We start from the raw sequence: 17,254 nt of genomic DNA, 5'->3' as shown, positions 1-17,254 counted from the left end.
TATATTTTTATTTTTATTATTATTTGAGTAGAGCAAGACTGAGTTTTTTTCAACCACATATATGCCATTGAAAGAAATGATTTCGTTTTCTTCTTCACAATAGCAACTTAAAAATGTAGGTGGTTCTCTTATTTGATTTACTTTATTTAAATATTTGTTGATATCTAAGCACTGTGACTGGTATTGGAGGTAAAAGGTGATAAACAGGCAAAGGCTCCTTTTCTCATGGAGTTTACAGTAACTTTATTATTTTTATAATCATTTTATTATTTAGATCTTTTATATAATTTGCCAGCATGAAGAAAAAACTAACCATAGAAATCACAAATTTCCTCTCTGCTATCCTATTTTGACTACTTCCATTTAAAAAAATCCCTTTCATACCATTATCTTATACATGTCTTTTTCTTTAGTGTTAATTAGGTATACATTTTGCATTCAATTGTTTTCTTTGTAAATGATCTTTGCAAACTCTTCTCCATGAATTGTTACATCACAAACATTTTCCCTTTTGCTATGCTCAAAATCACAATCTTTATAAATACAGGTAGCTAGCTATGTGTAACTATAAAGTTCTAATACAAAGGAAAAAATAAATACCGGTAGATTATAAAACTTGTTAAATTATTCTTTTACTTGGGAGCATTTAGTTGAATATAATTATACAATGAAAATCATCAAAGGTAGTTTCTATTTTTCTTGCACTTTCAGAAACTAAAAAAATTAAATTCTGTAAGTTGGAGTTTTGAGATGCTTTTCTTCTGTGTTGAGCAAGATGAGGAATGAACTGACATATTTTGAGGTCACTCAGATTTTTCTAGAATCCTGGCTGATTTTAGAAAAAAACAGTATGAAGCACAAAAGCAAACCAAACCTGATGCATAGTACAAAGATATTTTCCTTGTCCTTTATTAAAAATATGAAAGAAAAGAGAGGGAAATATTTAGACATACACACATCCACGGGACAACATGCACATGAAAAAAGATATTTGGAAACCTTTGACAGGGTTTTAAAATGTGTTTTTCCAAGTTTAGGTTATGCTTACATTGTCACATTTTTAGGTTGGCCTAGTGGAATGCTAAAATGTGGGGTCATCATTAAAATGATCACAATATTTTGTAAAACAGAATTATCTTTGCCCAATTTTGTGATAGTTCTGTTGTTGATTAGTAGGCCCTCCTTTGCCAACGATTGTCTTCTTCCATCTTGTGAAAATAGGTATGCCTTCGAGGATGAAAATGTCTGTGCCGTTTTACTGCTATTGGGCTGCTTCTCCAAAGCCTACAGATGGGAAGTGGTGGTGGTTATTCCTGCTGAGGTTCCTCAGTAGTTATCATGGCAATGCCTCTAATGAAAAATAAGCAAGATTTAATGAAGAGCAGGATACAGTAAAGCAGTGCAGTGGAGCTGTGGATGTGTCTTCTGGATCTCAGTGATTCTGGGCGGCCCACTAGACTGAATCACCAGCAGCTGTTCACTTGCTCACTTTCTTGTCTGCCACAGCTGCCAGCAGCTGTTCCTTCTTACCCCACATCCAGATGCAAACAGCTGTTCTTTCTTTCTTCGCAATTGTCAGCAGTGGCTCAATTTCGTCCTAAATGCTTGGACACCTGCAGCAATAGGAATTTTATTTTTTAGTCACGAGGAAATACTGGAAAGCTTCAGAAAGATCGAATAGGGAAAGGGGAAGAGGGAATGGAAGGTGATGAGATGTAGAAAGAGCCTGTGGTGGCAGGTAGGGAGGTGCTTGGGATTCTTCCAGTTGGTTTTCAGGGGCTGCATAAGTTTGTAACAACAGATATCTCTACTTCTTCCTTCCTGACATTCACCTTGGAAAGTAAAGAATCATCACCAACAAATCCCAGAAACCTGAGCAATTGGGAAGAAATCATGATGGTGTGCTCTTAGGACTTGGTTTGCACTCCTATGTTTAAGAAGTATGTATGGATACTCACCATTTTCTAGGCACTATTATAGACATAAAAAGGTGCTCAATAAATGAGTCTGCATTTATGAATGTTTTCAAATGAATGTCCACAATTTTTATCAGACCCATATCTGCTAATGATGGCAAAAGATAACAGTTTAATTGTACTTTCTGTGTTGAATTCAGTCTTTTCTCCCTTTGAGATTGGAGGCCTTTGAATTATTGCCTAGAACATGAAATATTTCTGGTTCTCATGTCTCTGTTTTTCAGGGACTAGAGAGAAGGTGGAAAAGGAAAGAAGAAAACTTACATTTACCTAGCACTTACTATATCTTTGGTACTATGCATTGTTCTTTACCTGGGTTATCTTATTTCAGTTTCATAAGAAACAGGAAATAGTCCTTGCCATTCTCATCTAGCTGATGAGGCAACTGGAGTTGGAGGTGTGAAACTGCTTACCTATGGTTACATAGTCAGAATTCTCCAGCTCACCACTGAAATTTGTAGACTTGAAACTCTTTGGTCTCTGAAAAACAGCACAAGAGAAGAAAAAGAGAAATTACTTCCATGTTATTTATTGTTGAGTTGCATACAATTAAATGCCCCAAATAAAAGGATAATTAAACAAACTCTATGGCAAGCTACCTGTATTTTTAAAATGATGATTTTGAAGATAGGAATAGGGAAAATGTCAGACTCAGACCCCCCCCACTCCAAAGTACAAACTCTTTTCACCACAATCTGCCTCTGTATGTGCTTTCTCTTCCCATTCTTCAGGCAGCAGAGAATGCTAACAGTGATAACTGGGTTTAACTGTGATTGTGGAGGCAGATGTACAATTGGTTTAAAACCTTTGCCTTCAATTGGAAATTCGTCCAAACTTCACTTCATCAGATCCAGGGTACTGCCATAAAAGGTGAAATAGAAGACCAGACCCTGAGGGCTCAGAGCTAAATCGTTATCACAAATAAAATCTTTACACTGCTCCTCTTGCCCCCTGGCTCCTCTCTGTTAAAAGAAGGTCTGAAAGAGTATTGACTGAAGTGGCGGAGGACTTGATACCCTCCTGCCACACCTGGACTCCATCCATTGGTGTCCAAACGATGTTAGTGGTTGTCCTTTGTAATAATGAGTGGGAAAGAACTGGCTGAGGCTCTAAGAAAACTTTCGATGGTTTAGGGAGCCATTAAGAAAAAGCTCCTTATTCTTGTAAAAATTTCCCAAGCTTTCAGGACCAGGTTTCTGTGACTGGCCAAGAGTCAGCCTCAGTTAGAATCCTGCCAAATTGAGCATCAACAGCTCATTTGGCTAGGGAGAAAAAGAAATGAGAAACAACTGACATTTGTATACTTGAAATTATGAGCTGTTTCTCTAACAAAGAGGCCAAACACTTTCGGCTTGTTTTACAGTAAACATACACATTGAACAATCTAGTTGGCTGGCAGCTGGCTGTGCATATGTAGGGCATATGTGAACACATATGGATGCATAAAATTCACATATGTTCACTTAAAAGGACACTGTCAAGTCATTTTATGGCTTTGTTTGTTCTCTGGGCTCCATTGTTTATAAAATCTTCTTAGAAGCTTAAAAATACAATTTCTTTCCCTACTGATTTTTGTTCTTTCTCTCTCTCTCTCTCTCTCTCTCTCTTTTCATATGAGTATTTTGAATGGCACTCAGATACCAGGGACTGGTTCTTTTTAAAACCTAATTCTACTTAAACATATACAACAAAGCACGTTGCCCAATTGGAAATAAAGCACTCTCCAAGATAGTTCTTATGAAGAGAAAAAATAACCACATTCTGCCTTTAGAATAGACATTTCAGAATGAAATGAATGAAAGTTGAAAGATTATATTGCTTTTAGTGATTCTAGTTTGTGTTAGATACTACATATAGAAGTTTCCGACTATGATAAATCTTATTTTTCTACTTTCTAAAATGTGTTTAGCAATATTCTTCTAGCTTCTTCACTGAGTAAAAATTCTTTACTAAAAAAGAATCTTTGCTTTGGGGAGAAAACCACAAAGGACCAAATCAAAATGGCCAAAGAGTCTGAAAAGATGGTAAAATAACACAGTCAGGAAAACAAAAAGCAAAATAATGATGAATGCTCATTTTTCACCATCAGACTGGCAAAAAGCAAAAATGCAAAACCATGCATAGCCAGTAAAGATATGAGAAAAGAGGCACTTCCATACCACACAGTGAAGAGGAGCAGTATCAATTGACGTAAAAGAATTACCAGTCAGTGATTTTGAGAGTCAGAAGCAAGATGAAAAGAAGAGAAAATAATGTGAGCTCATTTTTACAAATCCATGACCAAAAATAATTTCAATATGTATTCATTTGTTTCTTTATAATTCATTTATCATCATCATCACCATCATCATCATCATCATAATCTGTATAAGGCCATATGGAAAAAAATATGGATGGGTGCATACTAGGTTGATAAAATTAATTTTGTGAAAGGGGCAGGAGATAACTCAGGCAGTGTTCAGGTGAGAAATCTAAACAAAAAGGGAAGAAACTAACAGAAAAAAAATCTGGTATGAAAGCTATGCTCACATGTATGCAAAATGATATGTGTGTATATTTAAAGGGATTTTTGTAATAATTATCACATTAAACATTCTCATCCTCTGGTTTTCAGAACCTCTATAGATAGGGGAAGATGTGAAAGCTGTAGAAGAAGTCATATGGAGAAAGCAAAATGTGGGAATTGACTGAAGATCTTCAGGAGTTTTCGGCCGAAGACCAAGAGATATCAAGTTACATTCAAGCAGTTCAAGATACTGGTGCCACCAAGTGGTGTCTGGAGCGATTGTTGGTGGCATTTTGTTACCCCACTGGTGACAGAACCTCTTGGCTTGTCTGTGCCTCCCCGTGGTAACAAGCAGAATGTGGAAGGCTCCAGTTCTTTCTGGGAAGAAGCACATGCTGTGATCCTATCACTCATTTGAACAGGAAATACGAAAGATGGGTAGAGAGCAAACAGCTTTTGCCCTGGAATTTGAGCAACCCTTGTTTTTCCCTGCTACCAGGTGCTCTACTGTGTCTGACCTTTCCTATCAAAGTCTTAAGAGGGGTACAATACTTTCTAACTACTTGGACTAGTTTTATGACTTGTATGACATAACTGCCTCATCTCTCATATGGGTTTTCTGTTTTTCCTGCCACCATCGTAACCTGGTCTGTCATTATTTCTTTCCTGGTGCCCTAAGAACACTCTCAGGCTTTTGGGGACTCAGTCACCCTCTGTTCTAGTCCAGCCATAATCTACTTCTATACTAAGCTTCCTGAAGTTCTGGTGATGTAATACTCAAAAGTCTTCAATTGTTTCTCCCTGCCCACTGGCAAAGTCTGAGCTTGGAACACAGGCTTTTGATGGGGGTGACTTCAATATCTCCATATTCCCAGGATGACTCCAGTTTACTTTGGTTGTCCCAGTGTAATTAATGTGACTTTATTAACCCTTGAAAGTGCCTTGTTTGAATAGTACCTTATATGGTTACCCAACCCCTAACCTACTTTGTTCTCCTGCCACTAATACATGTGATAAGCAAGCTAGGAGATGAATGTATAAAGTTTGTGGTGGGTGTTGGAATTGGTCCCATGTGGGAAGGACCCTTGTCTGAATGTGTGTCTATCCTTTTTCTCTGATCATGCAAAAACTAAATATAAATTATTTGGGATTTATTACTCCACTTAAATCTTATTTTCTTCTGCCATTTAAATAAGAGGAGTCTTGAATTCTAGTAAGGAAATCTTTTTGTTGTTGTTGTTTTGTTTTTGTTTTTGTTTTTTTTTTTTGTTTTTTGGTACTGGTGTTTGAATGCCGGGGTGCTTAACCATTGAGCCACATCCTGAGGCTGTTTCTTTTTAATTTTTTTATTTGAAATTTTTGAAACAGGGTCTAAGTTGCTTAGGGCCTTGCTAAGTTGCTAAGGGTGGCTTTGAACTTGTGATCCTCCTGCTTCAGTCACTCCAGCCTCTGGGATTATAAGCATGGGCCGCCATGCCCAACCTAAAGAGTTTTTCACAGAAAAGAAAAATTCTCTGTGGGACCTAATGAATACCTAGTTCAGAATTTCTTACAAACTACAAAGAAAATATTCAAATAAATACTGATATAAAGTTGCTAAAAATTTTGTGAGCTCCTGCAGAACAAAATATCACATTTTTTATACCAATTAGTGCATACTGGAGCAGTTTCTTCCAGCTGGTAGAACTGAAATTTCAGTACTGCATTCTGGCTTAAGAATTTTCCATTTCTGCTTGCTACATTTGGTGTTAACCTGTTAAAAATTGAATGTGTACTATTTAAGGAAATGCTTAGTCCTTAGCCCCCTGTTAGCAGGAATGCACTGAGAATTTGAGCTCAGCCACCCGTTTTTTTCCCCTTTCATAACTAGTCAAATACATCTTCGAGACCATCATAGTCTGTGTTCTTGGAAAGGAGTCTGTGTAGAACTAGTTGACCTGTACAGACTTAGAGTTGTGACCTCATTCACATCAGGTGCTCACCAATGACTAGTCATTTAATGGCTGCATTCCTCAGATCACCATAAGCAGCTCTCTTTTCCTTCTTTTATGGTCTAGACTTGAGCCAACCTAAAGCTACTCTTTAACTAGTTCAGAGTAATTCATTCATCATCATCCATTTATCTCCTGGATGTTCATCCCTCCAGATGCTGGGTAGACAATGAAGAACTGGCAGGACTTCCTAGAGGGGAATTTTCTGGCAGATAACATGCATCCACACACTCAATCGCATACAAAAACCAACTTTAGCTTGTCATGTTAATGGGCAACAAGTAAACTGCCTTCCTCACCTTTTCTAATATGACTTATTTTATGAAATGTCTCCTGATCATACTAACATCACCAAGGAGTAGAACCAGGCTTCAAACACAATAACACATGGACAGATCCTAGGAACTCTGTTATGCATCTGCTTTCCCTTATATATATTTTCTTTTTTTCCAAAATGTGTGTTCAATGTATGCTGCATAATTTAGATACAAGGTCAAAATGTTTCTGCTTCATGTTTGTAAAGATGCCCGAGACTGCTCATTTTTCCAGGTTAGGAACTGTATATTTTTTAAAGTACAGACTCAAAATTTGAACCTCATTTCTATCACTTACCAGCTTTGTGACCTCTGTGCATTAGATTACTTACATGCAGCATAGGGCTAATTACGCTATCTCTTGCATTATAATTTTATTTCATAATAGCATTATTGAAACAGTTCACATATCATAAATGTTGCCCATTTATAGTATTCATTTTAGTGTTTTCTAATGTATTTATGGATTTGTGCAACCATCCCTAGCAATCTAAATTTATAATATTCTATCACCCCTAAACCCCAAATCATCCTGAACCCTCACCCATCACTCCCCATTCTTGCTCACAGTCTTTTTAAAATGAGGATTAAATGAGTTAACATCTGAAAAGCACTCAGAATACAGTTTTACACCTAGTAAGTACTATGTGTTTTCTATCATTGTTATTTTTATCAACATCATTACTAGTATTTTTGTATCCTCTGTCAGCATAACACGTGATAAGTACTAGGTTCTTGCTGAATAAATTAAAAATGAAAGATAGTGGAAGAAACCATCAGCATTCTTAGTAAATAGAGAAATGTCCTCCATATATACATTGCAAACATAACCCAAGTCACAACAGGATCTGGATTAGAGCATAGTACTTTACTGAAGAAAGATTCTTTAAAATGGGGTCTTATTGCAATGGTTTCATCTGATGGTGCTGTATGTGCCCTGACCAAGGAAAATCAATTCCAAGTTCTGAATGCCAACAAATAACTTATAACTTAAGGAAAATCACAGACTCTGAATTTCCATTCAGTTACCTGTCAAATGAACCTAAACTTCTTCTTCTCTGTAACATCCAAGCTACTGCCCATCAATAAATGTGGTGTGAATTTTATATATTATTTCTATGTTGCAACCTAGGTACAAAACCATGTCACACTCATTTCACAATATTTGTTAGTTTCCAGAGTGCATTGTGTTCCCAAAAAGAATGCAAGTATGGATCATCTCCATCCTTAAATCTACCATTGGCTTCCCTGTGCCTGCAGGATGAAGCCCAAACTCCTTGGCAGAGCAGCCAAGACTCTCCTGGGTCTCATTAGCCTGTGGAGAATCCATGCTCTGTTCTCTGGGGAGCCGTATGACTCTTGTTTCCTTGAAGGAATTACTCAGACCCCCAATTCTGCAGGGCTGGGGGACTGTTATTCAAAATGCCATCTCCTCCCCTGGCCAAGTTAGACCAGTTCTCTGCTGAACATTTCAGTTTCGAGTAGAGAGAAGGAATGAAAATAGTGGTAAGTGCTTTGTTTTGCACGTATGGTGGATTCTGTTCCTGACACAGAATGAAGAATGAACATAGGTCCTCTTAAGAAGATGGCCGATTGGCTCCTGTTACTTAGTTGCTGCCACTGCCCTGGACACTGTCAAAGACAAGCTTAGTCAGTGTTTTCTTTATTTGTATGTGCGTTTTGCATTCTTTCCAAAAACTGCCTCTCCTTTTCCCTCTTCTTTTTAGGTTTAAGTTGGGAAGAATTTGGTTCTCCCATCTACAACTAAACAATACTACCTTAAATTTTTTCATGATCTGAGTCTGACACTAGATCCCATTTTCTCACTTAATTTCCTAAAATATGAGGTGCTTTCTCTTGGCCTCCTGACAAAAAGTTTCCCTCACGAATTCCTGTTCCTCTAACACTAGGCTTTGCGCCTCCTGGGTGAAACTTTTTCAGACACCCTGCCATACAGTTATCAGTCCTTCTGTCCCTAATCTTGTATATAGCAATATTAAGAACCAACTTTTATTATGCACCCCAAACCATTAGAAGCCTTTTATGTACATTAACTAATTTAATTTTTTCTGCTGCCTTATTAGGATAAGTACAATTATTGCCACTCCACTTTACAAATCATGAAACAGAGCAGGAAGGTTAAGTAATGCCCCCAAACCCAGTTAGTAAGTGGCACACCTGCAACCTGAACCTGGCCAGTCAGCCTGTGAACCACTGAGTCACACTGCCTCTCAGATCTTTATGAGCCCTCTCTTCATTTGTTTACATACCTGTCTCCACCTCCAGGCTGAACAATTTTTGCTTTGTTCAATTTTGTAATTCCAGAACACAGTCTGTGCCTGGCACAGGGAAAGACTCAATAAACGAGAGATGATGAACCAATGAACAAATTCCCCCTTGGCCCTTGTGCTGAATCATTTATTTTGTGTATACTGTTACTTCATTTCCTCATTCTAAGATGCACAATTTAAAAGAGTGCTTCTGAAACAAAGCATCTTACTTATAATAATAGAAAATACCTACTAGATATTTTTCTATTACAAATAAAATATCTTGGATGATGTTAATATTTAATAAGGTGGCTCCCTCCCCTTCGCTTCACTCTCCTGAAAGCTGATATGAAAGTGGCGCATCCCAAATTGATGACCTCACAAAATAGAGAGAGTGCGAGGATCATGTTATTTACCACCTATTGCCAAATGGGGTATCCAGACTCCTTCTTGTTGGCTTCTCCCTTTTGAAACATCATCTCTATCAATCTGGCTCCTTCTTAGTGAATTGAGGCATTGTGTCATTTCCCCAAAAGAGCAGGGCTGTGATGGTGAGTGGGTGGGTAATTGTTACTAAGATTGACATGACCTTGGAATAGCCTGGATAGGTTCAGATATGGGAGGAAATCAGTTTGGGGACACTGTGAGTTTGGGGCACTAGTTGGTGAGGGGTCAAGCATTAAAGAGGGGTCCATGCTTTGACTTCCTCCACCTGGCTCAAGATGTGCTCTTAGAATGCCTTGGTACACTGCTTTCTTTTCTCTCCTTTCATCACAGTTCGCCCACCGTTGAATGTGGGTTGCTTTCGGAGAATATACTCCAGAAGCCCATTATTCCTCTTCCTCCTGTGCGTGGAATGAACCGTGGGATTAACAGGTTTTCATCCTCTGCCTGCCCCTTTCCTCTCAATCCTAGCCGATGTGAGCATGACAAATGCACATTGTAGGTTCTGTTTTAAACATCTCTGGGATTTGTCTCAATTTTTCTCTGTCCCAGAAAAACAACCTGTGAGTTTCCGCACTTGCCCTTCACCTCTTGCCACTCTCTAGGCCTGCCTCCATGCCAGGGCTGACTAGTTGCCATGGAGAAACCAAACCAATCCAATCCATTCATTCACTCTCTGAAAATACCTACACTGCCTCTCATTGCATTCCAGATAAAGTCCCTTGCACACAAGTGGATATCCACTTGTTTGAGACTTTTCTGTTTCTGTTGAGACTTTCTGGAACGATTCTATAATTTATATTCTCAATGTTAGAATGTCAGGAACATTGAGTTACCCTACTGATTGAATGCAAACTTTTCAAGTTAAAAAAAAAAATAAGGCTGGTTTGATTTTGTTTTTGAAACATTGATGTTAAAATGCATTAGGAAACCACTATAGTTGGTATGCTGCTAGTAGTTTTCCCAAGTTGAATTCTTCCAGTCTAGCCAGAGGCCCCTTGTAATTGTTGTGAGCTAATGTGCAACCAGAGAAGACTTATCCAGGGGATGGAGCTATATCTATATCTATATCTATATCTATATCTATATCTATCTATATCTATATATCTGTATATAGATATATATCTTCTTTTTCTCAGAGAGTTTGTTATGTGCAGGAAAGAAAAGAAAGCAAAACTTCCTCATTCTGTAGAAAACATTTGTTTACCTCTGTTATATAAGTGTGAGAATGTAGGAAGCATTTTCTGACTGAAGGGCATGATTAGCTCTTTCACGTGTTGACAGATTCAAACCAGAATCCAGGAAATCATCCTTTAGCCTGGGGACAAAGTGGTGTAGGGCGGTGTCTGGGATACTTTATACAGTGAAGGAAAATACCAGTCCTCTGGGAAATGGCCAGAGAGGTCACAGAAAGTGAGACTCTGTGACCTGGGAGAGCTAGGACCTCTTGTTCCACATGGCAGGTGAGGATGGAGGAACTTTTGGGAGGTGGCTCTTGCAGTCCCCTGGTGTCACATCCAAGAAATTCCAAATCCAGAGGGTTCTATTATCAGCAAATTAACAGTTATCTTGGACCTGGAACACTGTTTCAAGTTTCACTTTTGATTAACATATATGGCAAAAGAGAGAGAGAGTTCTAGTCTTAAATAGTGATTTGAGTCAAACACATCATAAGCCCTGTCACCTCCACCTCTCCCCAGTCCTGAAAAACAATCGAATTGAGTTTCTCTAAGGTCAGTCTGTGGTTGCCACTCAGTCTGAATCAGAGCTCACACTCGCAGCGTTCCAAGTCTGTCATGATAAGTTCAGTGCGTGATTTAACTGTCTCAGCTTCCTCTTACCCACAGCTACCTCTTGCCTCAAATAGAACTTTAGAGCCTTTGTAGGAGGGACATTTAATGAAGTTTCCAAGTGCAGGACTCTTTCAATGGGCTGTCTCATGACATACCCAGGATGGATCAACCTCTACCCAGAGCCTGAGTTGAAAGAAGACAGGTGTGAGGACTTCTGCAGAGCTTGCTAATGCTCTCGTCTCTGTTGGTACCATAACTAAGAAAATATCCCAGTGGACTAGATTGTTTTTCTCAGCCTTCAGATTTTAGGAGGAAGGCAAATGAGTACAGTAAAACTTTACTACAGAAGTTTATTTAAAACCAAGAAAATAAGTTTAAAGTTATATATCATATGTGTGTTTCCTCATGTAGGAGGGTGACAAAACCAAGCAATGCCTGATATATGAAAATACTTGATAATGATTTCTTAAGTGAATTTATCTTGCTGGCTTACCTGTACCTTCTCAATTTTATGGCTTCGTTTTATTTTCTAGAGATGCTTTTCATTAATGTACAGAATGTCAGTGCTAATCACACAGTTAACACATGTCACACAGTTAACACATGCTTACATAGAATTATTACTGTCACTAAGCTACAGATATCAATATTTAGGTATATAGATACTGCCACACAATAACCTAAGAATTACTACTACTATTCTGATTTTTAGAGACAGGGATGAGGAAGAGAAAGGGTTTTAAAAAAAACTTGCAAGGTTATTCTGCACCTACTAGAAGAAAAAGTAGACCCAAACCTCCATCATGTCAGTTTAGGAACTGAATTCCTCAATGAGACTCCTAAAGCACAAAAGTAAAATCAAGAATCAATAAATGTGGTTTTATCAAACTAAAAAGCTTTTTCACAGCAAAGGAAATAATCAAGAACATAAAGAAAGCGCCTACAGAATGGGAGAAAATCTTTACTAAATGCACCTCAGATAAAGCATTGATCTACAGGATTTATAAAGAACTCAAAAAACTTAACACCAAAAAGTCAAATAACCCATCAATAAATGGGCAAAGAAACTGAATAGACATTTCACAGAAGAAGAAATATGAATGGTCAACAAATACATGAAAAAATGTTCAACATCTTCAGCAACTAGAGAAATGCAAATTAAAACCGCACTAAGATTTCATCCACTCCAGTCGGAATGGCAATTATCAAGAATACAAGTAACAATAAATGTTGGTGAGGATGCGGGAAAAAGGCACACTCATACATTGCTAGTGGGACTGCAAATTGGTGCAACCACTCTGGAAAGCAGTATGGAGATTCCTCAGAGAACTTGGAATGGAACCAACATTTGACCCAGTTATCTCACTCCTGGGTTTATAGCCACAGGACTTAAAATCAGCATACTACAGTGATGCAGCCACCTCAAAGTTTATAGCAGCTCAATTCACAAAATTAAGCTATGGAATCAACTTTGGTGCCCTTCAACAGATGAATGGATAAAGAAAATGTGGTACATGTACGTAATGGAATATTACTCAGCCATAAGGAAGAATGAGATTATAGCATTTGCCAGTGAATGGATGGAACTAGAGACTATCATGCTAAGTGAAATAAGCCAATCCCAAAAAACCAAAGGCCAAATGTTCTCTCTGATATGCAGATGCTGACTCACAAAAGCCGGGGTGGGGTGGGGGTTAGGAGTGGGAGGAGCTCAGTTCAGGGAACTGGAGGGTAGTTGTGGGAGAGTGGGGGAATGGGAGGAAGGGAGGAAAGATGTGAATGGGAAAGACAGTAGAATGAATCAGACATAACTTCCCTATGTTCATATGAGAATTTAGGAAGCTCTCAAGCAACTTTGACTTTACTAGAGTATAGTTGATCTTTTATCTAATATTAGCTATTAGTAATAAAGAAGGAAAGCCTTAATCTTGGCTCTATCTGTAAGCATTGTGATGGTGAAGAGTCTCATTGTCAGGTAGTGAATTCAGCAAAAGCCCTGTAAATGAATGGCAGGGATGCCTATGGTCTAAATTCTGACACTGGCCCAGTGTGGGTGTGTCTTTCCTTTTGTTGACCTGCTTTTCCTCCTTGAATTCCTGATCACCCTCAACCCCTGCCTGCTATTTCTATTTGCTTTAAGCACCAAGTACAATAACCTGATCAAAATGAACAGTGGTGACTTACTGAGTTATTTCTTTGGGAAGTACTGACAATTTCCAAAGGAGCTGAGAGGGAAGACTGAGCATTTGTGTTAGAATTTTAAACTGTCAACAGTAGGCCAGGGTCTGCATGTCTTGTTAAGCCAGTTTGGGAGGAGATGACCTGATGTATTTAATAAGTTCTGAAAGATGGGAGGGTACTGAATTTCATTTACAAAGTGTGGCATTGCTTTATTGCATTTTGGTTTCTGTCTTTGTCTAGCCTCCAGTCTCATGGTGGGTCTGTGCCAAGCGCAGGATCAGAGATCAGAGTGCCTGCCACAGGATTCAAAGCCCCATGCCGCTTGTCTTTCTCTCAGTGTATTCACTTTGTACATCCTTTGTGGATTCATACATGCAATTTCTGATCCACAGACACAATCACCATACATTACAAAAGGTTATCAGTGCAGAGAACAATTAATACTTACAGAATCTGACACAAACAAAAACCTCACCAAATCAGACATGAGTAGTCTCTATAATACCTTGTCATCTAGGAATGGACAAAATAAGGCCTTGGGCTAAATCCTGGCCAAAGCTTGCTTTTGTATGTCCAAGATCTAAGAATGGTTTTTGCATTTTTAATAGTTAAAAGAAATTAAAAGAAGAATAATATTCCCTGACAAGTAAAAAGTATGTGAAATTCAAATATCAGTGACCATGAATAAAGTTTTATTGAAACACAACTATGCATATTCATTTACATGTGGTCTATGGCTGCTTTTGCACTGAGATGGCAGAGTTGAGTAGCTTACAAAGTTGAAAATATTTCCTATCTCGTCTTTTACGTAAAAAGTTTGCTGAATGCAGATTTAGTGATTCATCTGAAATCAACTAGGAAAGCTGCTGGAAGTCATTGTTAAGCAGATCCCTGCCATTTTCCCCTTGCAGGCATTTGTTTCCCAGGAAGCTCTGACAGCTTGATCAATTGCATCAGTGGATATTAATACTGGACAGTCGAGTTCATGTTTGCCTGTGCTCCTGCCAAGCTGTCTATGCTGCCTCGTTATGGTCGTATGTCACCAGTGCCCTTACGGAAATAATGAAATAGAAATAGAAGGAGATGTAACTGGGATTTGATAACATTATTAGTTTTATAATAGAATTTTTCTATCCCTTATACATTTCAGTAACTTAGTTTAAAAACCATTATGAATAATGCGAGACAGAATAAGCAAGACAGTTCTTATCCATTAGGAAAATGTGAACAAATAAAGACCCAAAGAAGGTGAACAAACTATCTAACATCATAAAGCTACAGAATGAGAAATCCAGGAGTAGAAACCAGGTATTCCAATGCATTCCCTTAGTCTGCTTCTTCTGCTATGGTAATGGGGGTTATGAAGAATATCCTCAGAAATATTCTTCAAACTGGGGCTCTTCTTTATATGAAGGTCCCTAGAAGTGCTATGTAAAGACACTTAGTTAATTAGTGCTAATCTACTCATATTCTTAACTAGTGGGTAGTGAAATGAATGGAAACTTTCTATTTCTTTCATTTGAGAGGATAGTGTTGTTATTAGGGGAATCTTGGAATTAGTATTGAATTGTCCCTGGATTCCCAACCATCATTAGTGGATCACAGATGTGTATACTATCTATGCAGATTTTTGTTTTTTAGATGCAGACTCATTTACAGCATAAGATAGGTAACAGCGACAAAGGGGGTCATGCATTATATTCTCTGTAGTAAGTTGTAAGTGGTTTGTAGTGTAGGTTGGCATCCAGGGCTTCTAACACTGAAGATTTTACACTGTTAGGTTTTTATAAACTATACTTCCTGAAAATCATGAGTTTCTCCTCTTCTGAAAATGTTGCACCAACAAAGAAACCCATATTTGCAAAATTGCATCTTAGGCAACTCCAGAGGAACAATATTGTTTTACTGAACAATGCCCTTAGTATTCCTTAATGGAAACTTACAGGAAAGAAGAGCACCAGATGTGTGAAATTATAGAGAATGAGAGGATTAATGCTATACATGTAAAATGCATGTAGATTTGGTGCCAACATTTCCTTTAATTGATTTCCAGGATTCAGTCTTGGCAGTTTTACTTTATTGGTGGTGTCCTACATGTAATGTATGGATGCAAGTCCAATTGGTTTACTAAAGTGGAGTGAATTTATGTTCATTTTAACAGTTTAAATGTTTTTATTTCATTGATCTTTGACTTTGGTCCACACTTCTTTTGTTCCTTGTGGAAAGGAGTTTGTTGGATTGTAACCAGTTTGAAACAAAGTATAGCAAGGTCACATTATTCAACAATGGCAGCAGGGTGGGAAGGTGGGATGGTGGGTTGCCCTCCCAGTTTGGTGGGTAGGACTCATTGGCCAAATGAGGTCATGAGAGACAATGGGTAAAATTCACCATTCTATTTTATATACTAAAGTCAAGGGCAGGGGGACCAAAGGATACTCCTGCCTCTGCCTTGATTGCTATCCCAGGGTAACCAATTTATGCTAATGACAGTGCAACGTTGATGTTGATGAGCCATGCCAAAAACAGTCACGACAACCAAAAGGACCAGAGCAAATAATCCTTATAAAATATCACAGTTCCCTTTCCTTTGTTTTCTTTCCTCCCTTCCCCTTTCCCTCCATTCTTTCCCTTGTCCCTCCCTTCCACTTTCCTTCCATTCTCCCTGTCTCCTTTTCCCTCTTCCTTCCATTTAATGAATGAGTGGAAAACCTACGCTAATGGTGTTCATCTACCCTTCTACTCATCTGGGGAAACTAACTAGCTACGGACATAGAGGCAGGTGGCTTAGAAGACTTTTTGCAAATATGGTCAATCAAGTTTAGAGTGGAAACAGAACAAAAAAAGAATACTCGGTAGTATCAATGTGAAGGGAGAGACCTGCACTGCAGCTGTTCCCACTAAACTCACTGAAGAGGTTTTAAATGAAACAAACTGTTTGCTTTGATGAAACAGTAACACATGATGTAGCATGAAATGGGGGAAGAGTACAAGCCTCAGAAAGTCACACAAGTGATGAGATTTTTTAATTTGTGTATTTCCCCTGGGTGTGATGGCTTCATATTTGGAATGTTTTGCATAATTACCAATGTGGAACTGTTTTGTATTGTAAAGTCTGCTGTGGGTATAGCTGGCATCTGCGTGCAAATTCATTTTTATTTTTCTTTCACAACAAACTAATCTTAGTTTCTAGAATCTTCCTTATGGAAAGAACAAAGTCTGTTGAAGTAAGCAGAGCTCTCTAAAGATGGTATATACAGCATATTACATACATACTCTATTTTTGATATCCTTAATATACCTAGTTCCTTAGAACAAATTTATAACTCTTGATCACTTTAAAAGAAATGAATAGGGATAAATAGAATTTTTTAGGGTAGTGAAAATGTTCAGTATTATATAAAAATACATGTCATAAACTTGTAGAATGTATACCACCAACAGCGAACCCTGGTGTAAACTATAAATCTTTGAGTGACATGCTCTGTCAATGTAGGGTCGCCATCTGTACTAAAGGTACAGCTCTGGTGGGGGATGCTGATAAGGGGGAGGAAATGCATATGTGGAAGAAGGGGAAATCTCTGCACCTTCTGCTCAAGGTTGCTGTGAACCTAAAACTGCCAAAAATATAAAAGTCTTTTTAATAAAAGAAATGAAATATCCTTTTCTAACTCTTAAGGACATGACATTATTAAAATGGCCCTCGACTATACCAGTCCTTCTGACTGCTCCAACAGAAATAAACATACAAAGACCTTTCCAATAGTCAATTGATAAAATGT

At 38.1% G+C, this 17,254-nt stretch overlaps 1 long non-coding RNA gene across 2 annotated transcripts in view; it reads right to left on the bottom strand.

Moving 5' to 3' along the window:
• Positions 1-880: 880 nt before the first annotated feature.
• The window catches only part of LOC306661965, a 42,152-nt gene continuing 25,778 nt past the window's right edge, over positions 881-17,254 (bottom strand). Inside the window, exons 2-3 of one of the 2 annotated variants that reach the window (XR_013764018.1) lie at positions 2,289-2,456; positions 881-1,613 (exon numbers count right to left, since the gene is read on the bottom strand). This is a non-coding gene — a long non-coding RNA (uncharacterized lncRNA). The remainder of the gene's footprint in view (positions 1,614-2,288; positions 2,457-17,254) is intronic. The other variant, XR_013764019.1, reaches the window with a different exon arrangement.

This window comes from Sciurus vulgaris (genome assembly GCF_902686455.1).
Source record: "Sciurus vulgaris genome assembly, chromosome: 5".
NCBI classification, from domain to species: Eukaryota; Metazoa; Chordata; class Mammalia; order Rodentia; family Sciuridae; genus Sciurus; species Sciurus vulgaris.
The sequence above is the reverse complement of the archived record's forward strand: the minus strand, read 5'-3'. Positions and strand labels throughout refer to the sequence as shown.